This window comes from Perognathus longimembris, unplaced genomic scaffold, assembly GCF_023159225.1.
Source record: "Perognathus longimembris pacificus isolate PPM17 unplaced genomic scaffold, ASM2315922v1 HiC_scaffold_5931, whole genome shotgun sequence".
NCBI classification, from domain to species: domain Eukaryota; kingdom Metazoa; phylum Chordata; class Mammalia; order Rodentia; family Heteromyidae; genus Perognathus; species Perognathus longimembris.
Window position 1 is genome coordinate 700818 of NW_025961413.1, and position 22377 is coordinate 723194.

Here is a 22377-nt window from a genome sequence, read left to right on the forward strand (position 1 = left end):
TATACTGTGTCCCACCCATGATGAGTGACCAATAGAGCTGACACTGGAGCTACCACAGTCTGTTTAGCCAACACAGAGAGAACAGGCACAAGAGGGGTCATTGCATGGATCTGTCTAGTCCCTTGACCTATGGCCTGGTGACATATTCCTCTGGGTTAGGGCTCAGACCTTGGCACCAAGATTCTTCTCCTTGTTTTGGCATGGTGGCCTTATGTAAAATGGACTCTGAGCCCCCAGCTTGCTGTGAATGGTCACTCACCCAGGGAGCAGGGCAAATCGATCTCTGGAGTGGTGAATGGAAGTAGAGCCCTGGATTAGGATTGGCAGTTCTCTGGGTGGGCCTGAAACCAGCACAACTTCCCAGGGTCAGCTGGAACTCCCAGTAGTGTAAAACAAACTCACCAGGGAAGCCTTCATCCTAGTCATGGCACCAATGAAAGCACCCGTCCCAAAACACCACATGGACACAATCATTTCCAGGGAAACAGTTTATTTGTTGGCCAGGATGAGGAGGCCACCTCACCCATTGGAGAGGGAGAAATGTGGCTTCTCCCTGTTCAGGACCATCCTTAGAGTATTGGGGGTAGAGGTGTGTGTTAGTTTGCATGTGCAGGTCACTGAAAACAGCACACAGGCAGGGTGGAGTCGAGGTCTTGATGGACAGTGGGAATTGGGACTGATCCAGGAGAAAGCAGTAGAAGCCCAGGAAAGAGTTCTCTTTTGCCTGTGAAGGGCACAGTAGAGTTCATTTCTGAGTGGAGGGTGTTCTGCTGATGCATCTGGGGGCTACAGATACTAACATTCTTCTGGTTCTCTGTGGGTCAATTGCAGATAAGTGTCTCATGGACTGCCTACCAAGGCTAGCTTGGAACCATGACCCACAGATCTCAGCCTCCTGAGTAGCTAGGATGACAGGTGTGTACCTGGCTGGCTGGTTCTAGTTTTATCACCAGCCTGGATACTATGGGTTGGATTTGATATTCTTGGCATCTAAAAGAACTGTTGATTTTATTTCCTTTGCTAGTGTGTGTGTGTGTGTGTGTGCGCGCACACACACGCATGAGAATATGTCTTTCTATATCTTTCCTGTAGGAACTGTAAAGTAAAAGTATGAGACAGACATCGTTTTATCTTGATGGTAGCACAGTTTCACTCATTTGGTGCCTCACATGAAAAAAAGATGAGCCAAAGCCTGAGGACATCATCCTATAGATCTGTGACGGAACTCATATGGGTTCCAATCTCAAACCACTGCTCCTGTCAGTGAATACCCTTGTGCATACATAGATTATTATATGTATACATTTAATATGTACTTCCCTGTGATACTTTTGCCTTATTAACACCATTGTCAGCACAAGAATTTCTCCTTTACAATTGATTATAATATTTGTATAACATGGACCGGATGTCATAAGTATCATCACTATGTCTTTTTCCTTTCTCACATTTGGTAACTTGCTCCCCTTCCTGATGGTCAAAATGCACTCTGACTTCTGCTTAGTGGGTACTGGGAGCTCATATTTTGTAATAAGAGTTAAGTGCTTGCTCCTGAATGGGCAATCAGTGTTTTATTCAACAACACTAATCAAACTTATTGATGAAATTGTCAAAATCAAGAAGAAAGAGAAAATATGAATTTCAATATAAACTGAAGCACATTGACCATGTCCTGATAAAAATACTAATGATATAGAAATATTTGATAAGTTGTAATCCATGTAAAATGAACATGAACACAATGTGTTTATTTTTGCCAATACATAGTTGTATTTCCAACTCTAAACAAAAGCAATAGAAATCCACTGTCATTAGGGACTTATGTATTAGAAATAAAGATTCCAGAAAAAAGGCACAATAACAATACAAGAGGGCAAGAAGGGCTTCCATTATGTGACCATGTGTTTTCAATAGTCAAACCTAGTATAAAACTCAATAATTTGGTCTATTTAATTATGAGTAAAGCATCTCGTATAAAATTAAAATACTGTACATATAATATTTACTTGCTGTCAACTGATGTAACAACAACTGATAACATAAGAAGCATACATGTATATTGAATATGTATAACTTTGTATGTATAATATTCTTAAGTGATTAAGCTAGGATAAGTTTAATGTACATACAGCCATATATAATCAAACTATTATGAATCTATACTTTCTCCCACAAATACTTCATTAATCCAATACATCGTGTTATGAAATTGAAGTGTATTTTTGTTGCATATAAAAACCATTCTTGAAATTTCAAAACTATAGGTAGAGCAAATTGGGGGACAAGAAGGCAAAGGATGAAAGGAAAAGAGAGAGGGAAGGGATACAGAGAATGGGGAGAGAATGATCAAACAAAACAGATTGAGGAATGTTGCAAAAGGCAGATATGTGAATAGAAATAAAATGAAAATATTAATATAATATATGTGGGGATTAAGCAGTGTAGTGATATAGAAGGAAGAATTTAATGTATCTTAAAATTATGTTAGTATAACTTAGTTGAACTCAACTACCAAGGAAGGTGTGATACAGGGGTCAGATTTTGAAACCAACCTGGGCAGAAAAGTTCATTGAGACTCTTGTCTTCAGTTAACCACCACAGAGCCAAAAGGAGGTCTGTGACTCAAGTGGTAAAACCATAGTTTTAGAAAATAATAAAGTCACTGACAGTACATAGACTTTAAGTTCAAGTCCCAAGACAGATGCCCAAACAGAAACTTTAAGTAAATGACTAATAAAGAAAAAAAATTACAAAACAAATCAAGAGTGAAAAATATACTAATTAGGATGATGGAATGAATGCAGAGTAAATAGGAATATCAAAAAATTTTAAAAATGCAACTTTAGCTAGCACTTGTGATTGTGCCATCATTAGAGAAATTAGAAGCAGTCACTAATTCTTGAGATTATTTCAAATATATAAAATAATATCTGCTTGGAAAAAGAAATGTAGATTTAATCCAAAAATTCATACATGTGACCTTAAGATGGTTTATTCTTCCTAATGTGCATTTTATTCCAGAGGACATGCAGAACATTTCTATCTGTCCTTAACAAAATGATATAGCACTTGGGGGCAAAGATGCAGCCTAAGAGTCCTGCACTAGAGGTCAAGATGGAGAAGACCTCTATAGCCACCATGAGCTTCCCCTTGGCACTGTGGTAGACAGGCAGGAAGGTGAGCCACACACTGCAGAATATCAGCATGCTGAAGGTGAGGAACTTTGCTTCATTGCAGATGTCAGGCGGCATCCTGGCCAGGAAAGCCACAGTGAAGCTGGCCAGGGCCAAGGAGGCCAGGAATCCCAAGACACAGTAGAAAGCAGTGAGGGAGCCCTTACTGCACAGGATGATGATGAGGCCATGTTCAGAGCAGGCATCTGTGTCAATGAAAGGAGGAGAGGTTCCCAGCCAGATTGCACAGAGAATCACCTGAATACAATACAGATGGGAATGATGATGTTAGGGGCCCTTGATACCAGCAGCCGCCTCATCGTTCTCCCTGGAGAAGTGAACTTGAAGACCATAACCACAGTTACAGTTTTGGCCAAGACAGCAGAAACAGCTATAGTGAATGTAACACCAAATGTGGTTTGCTGTAGAATGCAGGTGACTGAGTTAGGGTGGCCAATAAAGAGCAAGGAACAGAGGAGGCAGAAGATGAGGGAGATGAGCAGGATGTAGCTGAGAGCCTGGATATTAGCCTTGACAATGGGGGTGTTGTGATGTTTCACAATGACCCCAAGAACAACTGCTGTGAGTGTAGATAAACCAAGAGCTATGCTTGCCAAGACCATCCCCAAGGGCTCTCCATAAGCCAGGAAACTTACAGCTCTTAGGAGGCACTGGTTTCTCTCTGTGTTGGAATACTGATGATCTGTACACTTCACACACTGCTCCATATCTGGTGAGAAGTGTGGTCTATCATTAGTTCTTGTTTAGTTCCACGCATTTTTTCAAACAAATTAGGAAATTGTTCAGGTAGATGTAATCCTAACACATTAACATTTCCTATCATAAATGTACTTTAATTTTCTACATCGGAACCTTTTCTACTTTCCATATTCTTCTTTATGTAAACTATTTTTTCAACTTTTTATTTCCTCTTCAGTTACCACATGTTTCAACAATGTGCCAATTCTGGAAGGCTAATATCCTAACACCCTTTGTTTTAATACTTTTGTCACTCTTTTTAGCAGTTAGCACTGTGCACAGTTCTGTAACCCTATAGAAAATTGTGAATGACACGGCATACATTTTCCTACATGTCTTTTTCTAACACTGTTAATCTCTGTGGCACATACTTGCAGTCCTACTCATCTGTGAAGTAATGGAACAGAGAAAACACTCTTTGATTCTCCAAAACCATGGTATGTACAACACTCAGTCTCACTTCTTAAACCGATTCCATCTTTCTGAACACTTTCTCTGTTGCAGGAACAGTTCTCTGTACTATGAAATAAAAGTGTGCAAAATCAGTGTTTTCTGTGCGATCAAAATTTATCTATTATGGTAAACACTCTCCTGAATATGATGTCCTTAATTTTGTGTTAGAGTTTTAAACTTAATGATTAATGACAAGAAGGATTTTCTGGAGATAAGTTTGCCTGCATAGACTAGAAAATATTAATAAAATATATTTTTTTCAAATCATGAACTGTGGTATTTCAACTAGTAATGCCATCAGTTCTCACAGTTAAATTAACAGGGCAAAGGAATATGGGCTCTGTAATCTTAATATACAACTTTTGCATTGACTTTGTTGGATTGGGGAAATCTTGGGAGAGATGAAGAATTTCTCCCGAAGTCATGGGCTTACCTGTACCATTAGCAATCTCATTCTCTGGTCAAGGGGTACAATCAAAGCAACAGATAACCTCCCCCTCCTGAGGAGATTTCCTATATCCAGGACCACAGCTCTCACTGCAGACAGAGTGAAGAGTCTGAGGGAAATCATATACTTGTCAGTAACTATTCAGATTTTACCTAACACTCTAAAAACTTCAGTATTTTAAGACTTAAGTTATTAATATTTCCATGCAAGTAAGTCTAGTAACTGAAGACTGTTACTGACTTTATATGCTATGAGTTTCAAAGGTTTATGTATGATCACCTTGATCTCCCTATTGAATTATTGAGTAATGTGGGAACTTTTAAAGGTAGAAATTAATGGTGAGAAGGGTAAGTCCTAGTTTCCTGCCCTATGGAATTGTATTGAATTCATGTCATTATATGTTGTCTCACCTGTGGCATGGTAAAGAGAAGAGAGGAGGAATCCCTTTCAAACCTCTAAATGCTGTAAAGTACAGCACAAATCTCCCTTTTGTAAGGTTATGTGAACTGCAGGCCCATCCTATTTCCCTCTTCATCTTCCAGTACCAATAAGAAGAGAATCTTCTTTTCACCCAGGCTCCTTCAATAGTACCTCTAACCACAGATGCTTAAATAGTAGGCCGACAAACCAATGAATGAAACTGACCCAGAAGGGAACAAAATCAACTTTCACCCACATAAAGTGATTCCTCAGGTACTTTGTCACAATATTAGAATCCCGCTAAAGTGTAATTTATATTTTAAGACAATATTGTAAATCAACATTTTTAAACACAATTTTTTTGTTCTGATCCTTGAGTTTTAAGTCAAGGACTGGGCACTCTTCTTAAGCACTTTTTACTCAAGGTTAGCACTGTAGTACTTGAGCCACCATTCAACTTTCAGATTTTGGTGGTGAATTGAGATAAGAGTCTCATAAACTTTTCTGCCTTTTTGAGACTTATCCTGACCTGTAATCTTAGATCAGAGAACATTAGAGTCCTGAGTAGCTAGGAGGACAGATATTATCACAAGCACCTAGCCTTATTAAATTATTATGTTCATTTTCTATTCGAGAGTCACTCAATAAAATTGTTATGTTGGAAATAATTAAATGTTTGATACATAGGATATAAATTTCTTGGTGTACATGTACCAGACCTAAGGCTTGAATTCAGGAAATGAGTATTGTATCTGAGCTTAATTGCTTAAAGCAAGCACTTCACAACTTGAACAAGAGCTGCACTTCCATAATTATTACTGGTTAATAGAAGATAAGTGTCCTAAAGATTCTCTTGCTTGGTCTGACTCCAAACCATGATATTCACATTTCAGCCATCTCAGTAAGTATGGTTACAGGAGAATGTTGCTGGCACCAAACCAGATAAACAATTTAATGTTGAATTTTGCTTACCTGTATGTTTTTCAAACATTATGTTTAGATCCAACTCACCTCTGTAGTTCCTATGGCCCACTGTAGCATATCTTTCGATAAAGACAGCTGATGGCCATGTAGAGCATATGGAGAAAATGTTACTACTTTCACCTCAAGTTGAAGACCTTCTGGAAAATTCCAAATGTTCACAATTTCATACTCTGCCTCAAGTTTCCTTCTCTCATCCAAAATTACTTGGTCTCCAGCAGGATTGTGAAATTGGATATTCTTCAGGAAAGCATGCAGCTAAAAGAGATGCATCATCTTATGGTTAAGTCTATTCTAGATCTAAGACAAAAAACTTGAACTAAGAAAAACTCCTCATTGCATTTAATATCACATTCAGAATTAAGGCTTACAACAGACATCTAATAAGGTATCCCAAAAGAAAAACTATCGAGGAATAAAAATATTATTTCTTAAACTTGGTCACTCAGAAAGGAGTTAGAAGGCTTCTTCTTAAGGGAAACGAATTCTACATATATTCATGAATGAAACAATTCTAAGTTGCCTACCTGCAGTTTGCTACAGCCATAAATTTTATGCTTGTGTATCAATTGAGCTTGCTAAAATTTCAAAACAAAAGGTAGAATTATTCTAGATCACTTATGAAAAATGTGGATAATTTTGCTCAGCAGAACATCCTTTGCTACTTCTTAAGAAGCTAAAAGGGGAAAGATGAATTAACAGTTTTCAGGACATTAGCTATGATCATGGTGAAGTTATCTCTAACTAAGAGTTTATAAAAACAGAATACATGTGTTTCTTTTTATTGATCTGCTTTTGCTTAAGATCATATGAACACATGTGTAGAGCACATAACAGATAATTAATCAGCTATAATGTCTTGGATTTTGGAAACATACTTGAAACTTTGCATTTCATACAGTGAGGAACCCCTCTAGGGAGTGACTGTGCTCCTGATGTATGCCATCCAAGAGTGAAGACCTTACCTGTGCAGCGGAAGGCACTGTCCCTTTTCAGTTTCCCATGGTTTGCATTTCTGTTTGATGAAGAAGCATCTCATGGAGAGCCTGGGCCACAGAATACACAGCATTGTGTATATTGTAACTGTTTCCAGACATAGTTAAGTCATAATTATGCCTAGGCAACCAATCCAAGGAAGCATCATGAAGACAGTTCTCCCATGTTACACAGTCAGATTCAGAATTGGAACAATTAAAAGAGAGAAACCACAGTCGAGCAAGGAAAAAGTCTTCTGGGTATTTGGAAGGGTTAACTGCCTTGACAAAATCTGTCAATCCAGAAACATCTGGATGATGATGTGAGAAAATCAGAGGTACATAGAAGGAGCCTAGCAGGAAATATCTCTTTCTGAGTGTTAACTCCCACTGTGAGTTCAATATACACACTTTGCCCTTTATTAACAGTTATTCAACACATTTCAATAAATCTAGTAGGGATTCATCATCACCGTATATGATGAGAATGTTTGCTGAAGATTCATTAATCTGGTTATAAAGGGACATGATTTTGAGTGCATATGATACGGCATTGGTTGGAATCACTAGCTCAAAGGCTATACAAACTCTGCTCTTGGCCATTTCTTTTTTCAATTCAGGAAGAATCCACAAACCCTTCTCATCTTCTACGGTGAACATTCCCACCCAATTCCAGTTGAAGTGAAGCAGTAAGGAGACCATGGCAGTGGCCATTGATGTGTCCTTTGAGGCCGTCTGATAGAGAGTGGGGAACTTGTTACGGTCATTCTGGGCATGATCAAATGGCCCAAAGGTAAGCTAAAGAAAATTAGACAGCCCAAGAATGAGAATATTACCATCTATCACAATCTCTGTATTGAAGTACATTAACTAAGTAACTAGTAAAATTAGATGGAAAGTTATTCTTTATTAAAAATTTCAATTGTTTAATTGTTTTTGTTTTAATTGTTTTTAATTGTTTTCAAATGTTTTAATAGTTGTGCAATGTATCAATGTACTCATACAATACCTTTGATCTTTGTCATTTCTGTCCATAACTACTATCTTTACCATCCATACCCATTCCAACAATCCTAAATCCATATAAGTTTATGTTGAATATTATGTTGTATTTCCCACCCAACTACTTCAACTCCCCTTTCCTCTGCTCTGTTAAATATAAATTAAATATATATCACCTTCCGACAAGATAGGCTTCAGCTTTCCATCATTCATTTATTTTTATACTGTCTGTTACTTGGTCAGCCATATTACACCTTGGGATTCCACCCTATATAAACAATCAACTAGCCAGATGGATCATGCATATCCACACATGGCTTTTTTATGTATTCCATACTTATTTCATATTTTAGTCATATTTTAGCCCTAACTTTCATATATGAGAGGACACATGTCCTCTCTCTTTCTGAACCTGACTTCATTCAACATAATGACTTGCATGTGTGTGTGTTTGTGTGTGTGTGTACAAGCCAGCTAGTAGAGTACAATGAACTCAGGGTCTCATGCACTAGGTTGATTTTTTCCCTCAAAGCTAGCACTCTGCCAATGGAGCCACACATTCATTTCCTGCTTTTGGCTGGCTAACTAGACATAAAAGTTTTTTGAGAAACTGGGATTACAGGTGTGAGCTAGCAGCACATTGGTCAACGTATCTCCACACTTTAAAATCATTTCCTATTTCTTGCTTCAAAAAATACCTTTAGTCTGTTCTTAATTTTTCTATCCTCTTTGCTACACATAGAACTATAAATATCCAATTATTTGGAACTCATTTCTTTGATATCACAGTTAAGTAGGCTCACACATCCAGTATCTCCCTATCATTCTTTTCTATCACTTTAAATGGCACAAAATTAGACATTTATTTAATAATCCCCACTTTCCCACCCTCACCTGTGGATACCTGTAGAGGCTCAGCAACATTCCAATCTGGGAAGATGTTAATCCTGATGATCCCGTAATCACTGCTATTGATTTTATGTCTCTCATATAGGAGTAATTTGGACTCTTGTACTTCCTAAAGAGGCAAGTGAAGTGATTTTTAAATGCTAGCCAATCTCCAAATTGAACATCATAGATATCAAATCCCAGAGTCAAGTTGTGTAAAAGATGAGAATTTTTGTTGATTCCTTCAACAGCAAAGCTGTTTAGCAAGGCTAAAACAAACTGGTAGTTTTTGAAGATAAACCTATATAATGAGCAGACAAATTTAGGAGGAGTAATTCAAAACATATGACATTAATGGATTGAATATTTCTTATTTATTTTTTTTTTGGCCAGGGAATAGTTTAAAACATTACACTATCTTAAATGAGTTAGTACTTGGATAGTGGCCCATATCTGACATGAAATAATGACACAGTGGTTAGTTTGATACAGTAACTTCTTATTTACAGTAAAAGACAGAGAGAAAGAGAGAGAGGAAAGAGAAAGAGAGAGAGATAGAGAGAGAAGACAGAGAGATACAATGCGTGTATGGGTAGGTGTCAGTGTCCTTGAGCTTGAAATCAAAGCATGGACACTTTCATTGAACTTTTTTTCTCAAGGGAAGCACTCTGTTACTTGAGCCAAAGCTCCACTTCCAGCTTTTGGATGGGTAATTGGAGATAAAATTCTCAAGGACATTCATGTCCTTGAGGCTGTCCAGGCTGGCTTCAACCCTCAATTCTCAGATATCAGCCTTTTGCATAGAGAGGATTACAGTCATGAGTCACCAGAGTACAATAAGAATTTTAATCAATTTCCTCAAAATATGTGTCACAAATTTTTTTTTCAGACCACTGGCCAGTGGAGAAGGAAAGGTTTCTGTAACCTTTTGGTACAGAATTTGTGCCACTGACTCAGGTTGTCTCTAATAACATCACTTCATTATCAACCATGATAGCTGGGATGCAGGATATACAGGGATGTTGGAATAAAGTGAACAACTTACAGCCCTGGAAAGGAGAAGCTACACTGAATGACACAAGAGTCTTCTACTGACAGGCAGAAAGTCACTCAGGAGTATGTGCAAGAAACAGCAATGAAATTAAGCTGCTTCAGGTACACTAGGGATGGCAGGTCAGAATAGAGAAGACAAAGGATATTGCTTTGCACACCCAAGTTCCCTCAGCCATTGCCAATCCTGAAAACAAAGCAGAAAATGAAAATAGAATGATAAGTTACTTAAGGATTACTCTTTCTTTCCTGGAAACATCACTGTTACTGCCATCTGTTCCTAAAGTGTAGAGAGGAAAAAATCCAGCAATCAGCACATCTCCATCCATGTGTGCTCGGTGCTTCATTGTAGAAAAGTAGCCACTGCCAGCCAAGGACTTGACAGGAAGGGGAAGCTGGAGAAGAATGAGTATGAAGATCAAAGGGCACATCCTTGAAGCATCTGCCAAGCTGAAATTCTGCCTGGAAACAAAGGTTGCAGTGTCAAGTATGTATACTCATATATGTTTGTATATATGCATATGTGTCTTTTTATTGGCAGAGGTTTACACTGTAGCCCATGTTCTTTCATGGATGCCTCATGTGCATCCCCAGGGAAGAATGTGTAAAACTCTTCCCTGAGGCTCTGCATCTGAGGCTTTGCATCCAGGAGAAACAAAAAATTGAAAACATGTTTGCCTATTTTTCTTTTTCACCACAGGTGCTATGATGTTTCCAAGACCACAGATACTGAAGCCCCAGAGATGAAAGTTATATTTGGTCTGCCATCTGTTTCAAGATAGTATTTGCATGAAAGCCGTTTGGGAAGATGGCACTAGATTGCCTGAGAGGATAATGTTTGCATGTGAACTGTGAAATTCCAAGAAAAATTTCTAGGCTATTGTGATGTCCACCAAACATATGAGAGCAGCATACCCATAGTGTCAATTCACATACCCAATATCCATTACAGCCACAGAGCATTGCTGGCTGATGCAAGCAGGTTTCAGCAAGTATTCCATATGCAGTGGCCTCTACAAATGTACTCATTTAGTATTACCTAAGGAAGCTATGATGCTGCTGAAGTGTGTAATCATTCAATGCCAAAACTGAGTTTCATGATTACATCCTGAACTTTCACCTTCAAATAGGTTTAATTTTTTTTCAAAACTTTCAAATATAAATCAGGTTATTTTCTTGATGCACCTGTCTGAGAACATGTGGTAATATATCTCATTCTTCTCTATCATAAGCCTTGATCAATACAGAAAACAACTCTATATTTACTCTTTTCACAATATATCAAAATTTCATGAAGAGACCTCATTGGCCCCAGAGAACAAGGCCATTGTATGTCATTTTCAACAAAGTAGCCATTTTTACAATATTGTTTAGGGCTATCCGTGAACATGAAAGGATGAAAGGTCTTTACATTTCCTGTATTTGTGATGATTTTGTTCAGACTTCTTTAGTTTTCACTATAAAGCTCTTATATCTCTTTGGTTGGGTTAGTTCATAGGTTTTTGGTGTTTGGGTTTTTTTTTTTTTTTTTTTTTTTTTTTTTTTTTTTTTTTGGGCCAGTCCTGGGTTTGGACTCAGGGCCTGAGCACTGTCCCTGGCTTCTTTTTGCTCAAGGCTAGCACTCTGCCCCTTGAGACACAGCACCACTTCTGGCCGTTTTCTATATATGTGGTGCTGGGGAATCGAACCCAGGGCTTCATGTATATTTCATGTATATGAGGCAAGCACTCTTGCCATTAGTCCATATTCCCAGCCCTTTTAGGGTTTTTTTGAAGCCATTCAAAATAGAGTTGTTTTCATGATTTTCCTTTCAGCTTGTACACTGCTAGTGTATGGAAAGGCTACTGATTTTGTGAGCTAATTTTGTATTCTGCTTCTTTGTCAAATTGGTCGATCAGTTCTAAGCTCTTGGCTCTTCAAGATGGACCTTTTTGGGTCTTTGAAGAATAAGATCATGTTGTTTGCAAATAGGGATAGTTAAATTTCTTCTTTCCCTATGTGAATCTTTTTAATATATATTTTCTTTCCTGATTGCTATGAGTAGGAATTCCAGAACTATATTGAAGAGGAGTGGAGAGAGAGTTCATATCCTTGCCTTTTCCTGATTTTAGGGGAAATTTTTTTAGTTTTACCTCATTCAGTATGATATTGGCTGTTGATGGGTCATTTATAACTTTACTATTTTTAGAAATGTTCCTTCTATCTATAGCGTCTACAAAGCGTTTAACATAAATTGATGTGTTTTTTCAGTTTTTTTCTACACTTATTCAAAGGATCATATGGTTTATGTGTGTGGCTCTGTGGGTATCATGAAATATATTTATTGATTTATGTATGTTAAACCAGCCTTGCATCCATGGGATGAACGCTACTTGGCCATAATAAATTATTTTCATTTGTTTCTGGTTCTATTGGGTATTATTTCATTGAAGAGCTTTGCATATATGTTCATCAGAGGAGTTATTCTGTAGTTATTTTTATATTTGGCCCTTACTTTATTTGGGGATGTGTGTAATGGCTTCATAGAATGGGATTGGAATTGCTCCATCTGTTTCCAATTCATGGAAAAGCTGGAGAAATATTAGTGTTACTTCATCTTTAAAAGTCTTATAGAATTGAGCTGTGACACCATTCGATCTTGAGCTTTTCCTTGATGGAAGACTTCTGGTTACTTCTTCAGTCTCTTATCTTTTGTCTTGTATATTTCTTCTTAGATGCTGTTCTTTATGGTTCTCCAGAGAGTGAGATTTTTTTCTCTCTTGAGATTGGCAAGTTTGTTGAGCTTATTTTATTTTATTAATGTTTAATTTTTTTTTCTTTGCCAGTCCTGGGCCTTGGACTCAGGGCCTGAGCACTGTCCCTGGCTTCTTCCCGCTCAAGGCTAGCACTCTGCCACGCGAGCCACAGCGCCACTTCTGGCCGTTTTCTGTATATGTGGTGCTGGGGAATCGAACCCAGGGCCTCGTGTATCCGAGGCAGGCACTCTTGCCACTAGGCCATATCCCCAGCCCTAATGTTTAATTTTATTATTTTTAAGTAGTTGTACAAAGGAATTGCCACTGAACAAATAGTTTATGAATACACTGTGTCTTGATCAATGCCATTTTTTTCAATATTGTCACCCATCCCTCCCTCCCCACCCCATCCTTCACTCATCTTAATGTTACAGGATATACACTGTATTATTGTCTAGATTTCTCACTCTTCTCCTCCTCGCTTGTCTACCCATTTCCCCTTGACCCGACCCCACCCCTGTCAAGTTCCCACTTCTTGGGTTTCTATTTTGCTGAATATTGATTTTGCCAAATTTTGATTTTGCCTTTCCAGGCAGCTTCACTATTTGAGATCTCCTTTGAATCTACCATATTTCAGTTAATACATTTCTATACCAGCTAACATAGTTACTTAGGAGTTTGTAGGCTAAATTTAGTTTCCACATGCAAGGGTAAAGATGGATTCTTTGTCTCTTTGGGCCTGACTTACATCACTTAACAAAATTTGCCAGCTGTACATAGGATAATGGCCTAATATCCAGAGTACACAGAGAACTCTAAAAACATAAACTTTCAAAAACCCATCAGCCCAATTAATGAATAGTCCAGTTTGCTAATGGGAGTTTTCTAAGAAGAAACAAAAATGATCAATAGACACATGAAAATGTGATCAGTAACTGTCCTTCCTATTTCTATTTTAAATATTTGAAAGGACAATAGATCCAGAAAATTTATTGTCTTCATTGTGATCTAGTGTATTCTCTCTACAGGCAAGCAGTGTTTCAAGGATCAGCAAGTTTTTTGTTTTATTTTTCTGCTTTTGTTTCCCATGTGCTATGGATTCACTTGCCATCCCCTTATGTATGATAGACAAACTCATCCCTAGATTCCTCATCAATGTTTTCTTTAAATAGTTTTCATTATCAATTCTAGGTTTTAGTTTAGGGCCTGACCTCAGGTGGACTAGACAAGTGCTCTACCTAGTTTTTCCCACAGTTCCAGGATTTTTTTTGAAACACAAAAGAATCTATTTTTTGGTAAACTGGATAATTTTGTCTTGAATTCATAATTAGGCAGAGAATTTGGCCCTGTAGGTCACTCTCCTGTCATCTTTTCCCTGCCACAACTTCCCCACAACTTTCCCTATTGTCTCGTTGTCAGTCCTTGGTAGGACAGTTTCTCTACTCCTGGGGAATCATCTAGAAGACACACCGTGGAATGGTGTGTGAATCAGGGCTGATTGTTAGGAATGGTGAAGAGGCTCTTTTGAGAGTTGTGACTTGGATCCAGGCCTTCGTTCATTGGTGATATTTACAATGAAGCAACAAAAGAAAAGGAAGTCTTGAAGCCTGTGGCTGGTATCTCATGGGGGTAACTTTAGCTATTCTAGTGGATGACATAAGATAGCCAAAATTTCTTGCCTCCAGTCCATCCACAGGAATCCAGAGGTAGAGCTGAGGTTCAAGTGGAAGAGTGCTAACTATCCTGAAGCACAGATCAGGCACTATGCGCAGACCTTGATTTCAGGCTCTAGGTCTGTGAAACACACACACACACACACACACACACACACACACACACACACACACACACACGTGGGGGAAGACACATTTTTGGAGATAGAATCAGTCTATTTAGCCAGACCTGTACAACAGAATAGAACATTCTGGTCTTGCTTCTCTATGGAAACTCCTTCCATGTGTGGTCAGCTCCATAGCAGAGAGAGTTAATGCCTGCAGATTCCCATATTTTCACACAAATGCAAGGTGCCCCAACATATTCTCTTATGGTGGTCTTGGAGTAGCCACATGGGTCCTCAGTGTGCCTAAGGTTTAACATTCATTCATGTCACTTCCAGCCTTGGACCAGCCTGCTACCAATGACATGCCTAAGCCACTCACATTGCAGGGTTTGAGAGAGGGAGGCCATCATTATGGAGACTGAGGCAGTATAGAGTGGGTGAAAACTCAATGTTTTTTGTATGGAATTTCTTACATGTTGCCCACACATCAGGGGCATGCATGGATGTGTATTTGTGTTCTTGGTTAAGGATGACCCTTCTATGAAGAGGTGAAGTCCTGAATTTAGTGAGCTGTAGGGTGACTATGCCCCAAAAATCTTCCATTCAGGGAGTTTCCAGTGTGGATTACAACCACTCGTCTTTCAAGTGATTCCCCTGATGGATCCACCCTGTGTTTCTATCCTGGTGTCTGTTTTGCATCCTGAATGTCTCCTGATCCTTGACGTTGGACAGGATGTGTGTAGGAAATAACCTCATTAACCCACTCTTGTAGGTGTCTCAAATTTTCCCCAACCTCCTGTTGGATATGCAGCACCGGAGTAGGACTGGATTCTTGAGGAGTAGTGGTGCCCACATGTCTGTGTGAATGGAGACTCCCAATGCCAAGGGATGGGTTGCTGTGCTCAGGTCTGCATACTAGACCACCTCTATACATACTTTATTGAGGGTCATTACCCCACAATGTCCTGAAATTGTCAACCAGCTGTCTGTCTACTCATGACTTAGCAAGTGGTTAAGTTTACGACATTTTCCCACAGCTGATCTGTCCATCCTAAGGCTTGAGTTTGGGAGTCGGAGGCCAGACCTCCCTAGGAAGTGTTGGCAATTCATTAAAGTATGTTTATTCTATGAAAATATTAAGAAGAACTCTTATTAAGGTTATAAAAAAATTGGTTATGTCCCCAAATTACAACATGTCAAATCATATTTCAGAAGGTCCTTGTGTCTAGGCTAGAGCTTATGTTCCAGGCTGGAGCTTATGATGAAGGTCATTGCTACGCCTTTAATAATATCAATGCACCTATGGAGAAACGTTGAATGAATGAATACAGAAAGATTCCAGCCTAGTCCTTACATTGCAGAATTCTCTAATACTTTCCTTTCTTTGTCTGTAAAATTGTCATATTCAATTACAGCAAAGTATATCAAATGGTCATCCCTTTAATTGAGATACATCATGGAGTATTTTCATCTTTCTTTACTTTTTTTTTTTTTTTGGCCAGTCCTGGGCCTTGGACTCAGGGCCTGAGCACTGTCCCTGGCTTCTTCCCGCTCAAGGCTAGCACTCTGCCACTTGAGCCACAGCGCTGCTTCTGGCCGTTTTCTGTATATGTGGTGCTGGGGAATCGAACCTAGGGCCTCATGTATCCGAGGCAGGCACTCTTGCCACTAGGCTATATCCCCAGCCCTTTCTTTACTTTTTGAAAAATGAAAATATCTACCCTTAAAGAAGTTAGCGGTAATTTAACTGAAAAGAGTTAAATCATACCATATTATCAAATAAAATACAGAATACACATAAAATACCGAACTGAACTAGGAGATATTATAAGTGAAATGGAGGATGTGATACTGAATTGCTAAAAATGCTCAGAAAAGTGCCATGTATTTCAAAATGTAAACATATGGCTGATGTTATAAGAGGAAAAGTATTTAGTGTCAAGGTAAGGTAAAATGGAAAGAGAATCTAAATCCATATATTGAAGTTGATGTCTGATACTCAAGCCTTTGTTACAAGGGAAGAGAAGGGACAGGAGAAGTGAAGAAAAGGAGAACCATTTGAAAGGAAAGCTATGAAATTTAACCCAAAGATATTTAATCTTAATATGGTTCTACAGAGTGGATTTGTCAATCTCAATACTGTCTAGGATGGTCTCAAACTCAGATTCAAGTGAAGATCTGCTAGGACTATAGTCACTTCACTTCCCAGAGCACTTACTAGTTAATGCATTTTTCAAGTTTTGTTTTGTTTTGTTGCCAGTCCTTGGGCTTGGACTCAGGGCCTGAGCACTGTCCCTGGCTTCTTTTTGCTCAAGGCTAGCACTCTGCCACTTGAGCCACAGTGCCACTTCTGGCCATTTTCTGTATATATGATGCTGGGGAATTGAACCCAGGGCCTCATGTATATGAGGCAAGCACTCTTGCCACTAGGCCATATCCCCAGCCCCATTTTTCAAGTTTTGATATGCAATTTATTTCAATTTTCAAGCCCAAATAATATATTATTAATAATTTTTAATGTGAAAGAAAGATTAGTCTAAAAGTTTTGCATATAGATACACATAGAAATTTTATTCACAAGTGTCAAAACTTCCTTCAATTTAAACAGAGGTAAGTGTTCTACTGAAAATACATTTCATATGATCCTTATCAGCAATAAATGTGTTATTAGTTTTAATATGTTTTTGTTGTTGGGCCTTGTTACCTCCTGTGTAGTCCCCTTTCACCCTCGAGCATAAGCCGCCCATCCCACAGACAGCAAAGCTGGAGTGAGGGCTACGTGCAAGCCTTGGTGTGTGTGGCTGGGAGACGCCCCCCCCCCCCCACCCCGCCGCCCCCAATCCCTAAGAATAAGGAGGCAGGACACATGAGCTGTCTCAGGGAAAACTTCTGGGAAATCCACCAGTTTACTCAGGGGAGGGGTTTATATGACAGTAATGCGGCAGAAAGAGGAGAGATCTGGAGTCACTAGGGATAGGCTGATCTGGGCTCTCCATCACAGTAATGTCACAGAACTTGCCCCTGAGGCGGAGATCACAGCCCACAGGACTGCCCCCTGGGCCTGGCCCCATGCCATTTTGACACACACATGGCTGAGGCAGAAGGCAGGGCTGGTCAGAGCCGCCTTTCCGGTTCCAGGCCCCGGGAAAAGGTAGGAGTGGATAACAGCCACGCAGCCCCAGGGCGGGAGAAAGGGGCGGTCTCTCAGGGCCTGCCCAGCCAATGCCCCAACATTTTGTAATGCGTTATATTAGTTATAATGGTAAATTATTCTTGACATTATCCAATAAGATATTTTTAAATTTCAAATATATCTACCATTCTAAATATACAGATGAAAAAAGCAGTAGTAGAGTCAAGAAATTAAGTAAAACAGCCTGTGTTTTAAGTACAGTTTGTGACTTTAGCATTATACAGATTGATATGGGAAAAGTACAAGGAGAGTTCATCATGACCAAGATACTTTTTTTCATGGTAAACTTTATTGGGTACATCTAAATTGGATAAGGTATTTCTAATGATTCAATATTTGGTGTTTCCATGCTGGGAATTAATATTTTAAGATTCTTAACAAAAACTATCCATTCCTTTTCGAATACTGGTTGCCACACTAGCAAGTAAGGAATTCAAGATTTACAATAGGAACTAATATGGGTCCTTCTTGAAATCTAAAAGGCACATGTACTCCTTCTGTACCTTCCAGTAAAGCTGCCTTTGACAATAAAAGGTGAAGAGTACATATATGCCCTTCAATAATAAATTGAATAATACTTTCAGAAGTAACTAGAATGTGGGGCACATTTCACCTTTCTCAAAACAAACAAAAATTTCATATAGCAAAGAAAAAAGTTAAGAAAAATAGAATTAAATGTAAGATAAATAAGATCTGATTCCATATTTGCCTTTACATGGTTGGTAATAAAGAAGTCATCAAATCCTTATGCTCTTGTAGGGATCTGTTATTCACTATGAAGTATATTAATTAGATATACCAAAATACAGAAAAATAATATTAGCTACACTGGAATAGAAAAGCCAACTAAACAACACATGCCGTCATTTGTAGAGTCACATGTTTCTCAATAAAAAAAAAAACTTTTCATAGATAAAGGTTACAATATGATTAAAATTTGTGACTGGTTGCCTCATTATTGCTTCTAAATATGTCTCCCCTTTGAATTTTACCAGAATGTTTTTCAATCCCACTTTGACATCCTTGTTCCTCAAACTATAAATGAAAGGATTGAGCATGGGCCCAACATTAGTATAGAAAACAGAAGAAAAGATTCCCTGCTCCATAGATCCAGAAGAGTATTTAAAATACATGAATGATGCACATTAAAAAAAAATAGCCATCATGTGGGAAGTACAGGTACTAAAGTCTTTTGCTCTTCCTTGAGTGGATTTAATTTGGAGAATGGTACTGATGTTAAAAACATAAGAAATAAGATGGTACAACAGGGGATTGTGATGTTAATGCCTACAACAATGATGACTACAATCTCATAGGTGCTGGTACAAGAAAGCACTAGTAGTGGTTGATGACCTTGACATTGCAAAAGGTCAGTCTAAGCATGCAGCCCGTGTGGACCATGGCTCCAGCAAAGCCCATTGTGTAGGCAGCAAAAGACAGCCCTGAACAGACCTGTTGTGACACAGTTATCTTATATAATAATGGATTACATATGGCCACATAGCGATCGTAGGACATCGAGGTCAACATGTAGCATTTAGATGTTACAAAAAAGAGAAAGAAAAAGAGCTGAAATTTGCACCCAATGTAGGAAATGACATTCTTCTTTAAGATGAAATTCATCAACATTTTGGGAGTGAAAACAGAAGAGTAACAGAGATCCGTAAAGGAGAGGTTGAAGATGAAATAGTACATGGGAGTGTGGAGGTGAGCATTTAGAACAGTAAGAGTGATCAAACCTAGATTACCCACTATGGTGACAATATATATTATTAGAAATATGTAAAAGAGGGGTAGTTGGAGTTCTGGCTGATCTATTAATCCAGCAAAAATAAAGTCAGTCAAGGAGTCATTTCCACCCAGTATTCTCAGCATTGTAAATCTGAAATGCCCGAGTAATGCATTAAGAGGTTCCCCAAATCCCCGCCTTCAATCTCTCAATTATGGACAAGTGGTACAATTCAAGTATTTCTCTTTTTGTTTATGATGTCTGAATGGCGAGTCTTATCCTACTTATCAACATTCCAATGACTCTATCGTTTTGTATTTTTACATGAGCTGACTGTGAAAAATCTTTATTCTTGTCCTCCCTAGAGATTTAGGAAGTGGTGTGGCTAAAGTAAAACTCTCCCTACTGATGTACTGATTCTGTGGAGATGTGTCTCTCAAAATATCTTCAATTCTGATCCTTATTCATGTTTTCACTACTCTATTCCCTTCTGATGATCAGAATAAAACAGGAAATTGCTGTGGAACAGCAAATCATACAGACTTTCTTCCTAGAAAGGATTTCCTCAAATCAGTGATGTCTGTCCAAATGATAACAGGTATGGGGGAGAAATGTGGTAGCTTAATATTTATAATTAATCATAAACATCAATGTTTTTACTCACTTTTCTATTTGTTTTTCTTGCTAGATGGAAAACGAAGCAAGGTTGGTGAATGTTCTTTCAAAGATCTTACATGGAGATGTGAAAGGAACACATGACGTCAGTACAGGTGATATTTGTACTGATGTTTCTGTATTTTTATGACATGCAAATTCTCTCTACATAGACCATATGAAGAAAAGAACAAATTTTCCCTCCACTGACACTCCCATTTCCTTCATGTCACTTGGAGCTATTCTTCTTGGTCTTGCTACCCAACAAATGATGAGGGCATGCACTGAGTTTAAGAGGAGACGCAGTGAGGCAGCAGAGTCCCATACTATTGATTATTTTTATTCCAGAGACTAATTCTCATTTTTCATTCATTTCATTATCCACAGTGACCAAAAGTAATGAAGATGATATTAACTCACCTGGCTAACTTAAGTAAATCAGTACTCATCTCTCTTATGAATCTCACCTGCCTTTGTTCTGCAGGATGAACTAGCTTTGGAATTGTTATCGCTGAACATATCCAGTTACAGAATCTTCCCCACTGATTGGCAAAAATGTCATCATATAACGTTCACAATTAAGGTGCCTGAGAATAACCAGGAAATAGAAATCAAACTTTGAATAATAGATTGGCCAACAGGAGAATAATAAAATTTCCAGCCTTGCTGCCAGAGTTACAAAATCATCCATTATTGGAATTTGTTTAAGACTTCTAATTCTTTTAGTCTTAAGTAGAAAGGCCCCCAGAGTGACTGTGAGGCCGAGTTCAATGAAAGAAAAATAAATGACAAAAAAAAGAAAGGCCCCACAAAGAGCTCCTCTTAGTGTCTGTGTTTACCTCCTATTCTATGATAATAGATGTGAACTTCCCAATAGGGATTGATAGTCTCCTGGGCACAAATGTTAGATGCCTGTGCTGTGAATTATAAAAATTAAAATATAATAAGTCATTACAATTTCTGCTAATCATACAGGTAACATTTTAGTAAAAGTTTGTCTGTAATTATGACAGAGCAACTTTAATCATCCTTGTTAGTGGGTCCTTGCATGGAAACAAACCTGAATCTATTTTTATGGAAAAAACTTCAGCGGCACAGTTTAGTGGACCACAATGGTGACTAGTCTCCTTACTGTTTTCATCAAGCCAAGCATTTCTTTTTCTTTCTACTCTAACTAGAAAAAAAGTCTGAAGCATTCAGATTAGTGTACTTATAATTTATGAAAGACTAAGTGAATACAGTGTATTTCCTATAGTGTATTCCCATACTTCTCTCCTGTGTCATCAGAAATAAATTACATTGTCATTTTGGTTGTAGTTAGTGGTCTCAGTGGAATATGTAAGAGGTAGCACACTGCTTCCCATACACATTACAATCTAATTTTCCAACCCCACATGGAAAGTGAAATCAGCGATCTACTATTTACTTAGGAGATCACAGCAGTTCTGACATGAACACTAAATTTCTTTCCTTTCTCAGAGATTGGGTCTTTGAAGACAAAACTTATCTTCATGAGCTTGCGTTGAAGGCCCAGCAGGGAACAGAATATCTTCTAGGCTAGAATACTATCTCCTACAGAGTGTACATTATTATATGTGATTATTATGTGCGGACAGCAATGGCCTCTGATTACTATATGGACATCTGTAATCTATTTCTGTATAACAGTGCCATGTCCCCCAAACTGTGTTGCTTTCTTAGACTTGGTTCCTTCTTCATGGAATTTTCTAGTGCTATGGCCCCTACTGAGTGTGACCTTCTGTGAGGCAACCACCATCAAACACTACTTGTGTGACACCCTCCCTTCATTGGAGCTCTCCTTTATGGTATATGTGTCAATGAACTGGAGGTTTTCATTATGATTGGCATCAGCATCCTTGTACCCAGCATCACAATCCTTATTTACTAAGGTTTCAACCTCTTCCACATCTTCCATATCAGAAAATGCAAGGAGTGCAGGGTTTTAAACAACAGACCTCTCTCTGCAGATACAAGTTGCATTCTTCTACAGTTTCATATTTTACTGTGACATGGGGGACCTAATTAGCCTTCTAAGAATCACATAGAAGCAACTTTTATACATACACCACCACTAGATTATGGCCAGCCTCAGTGTTTAGCAAATGGTTGCTGTGATT

At 38.4% G+C, this 22377-nt stretch overlaps 1 pseudogene; it reads right to left on the bottom strand.

The window, feature by feature from the left end:
- The window catches only part of LOC125345576, a 45151-nt pseudogene extending 22976 nt beyond the window's left edge, over positions 1-22175 (bottom strand).
- Positions 22176-22377: the final 202 nt, after the last annotated feature.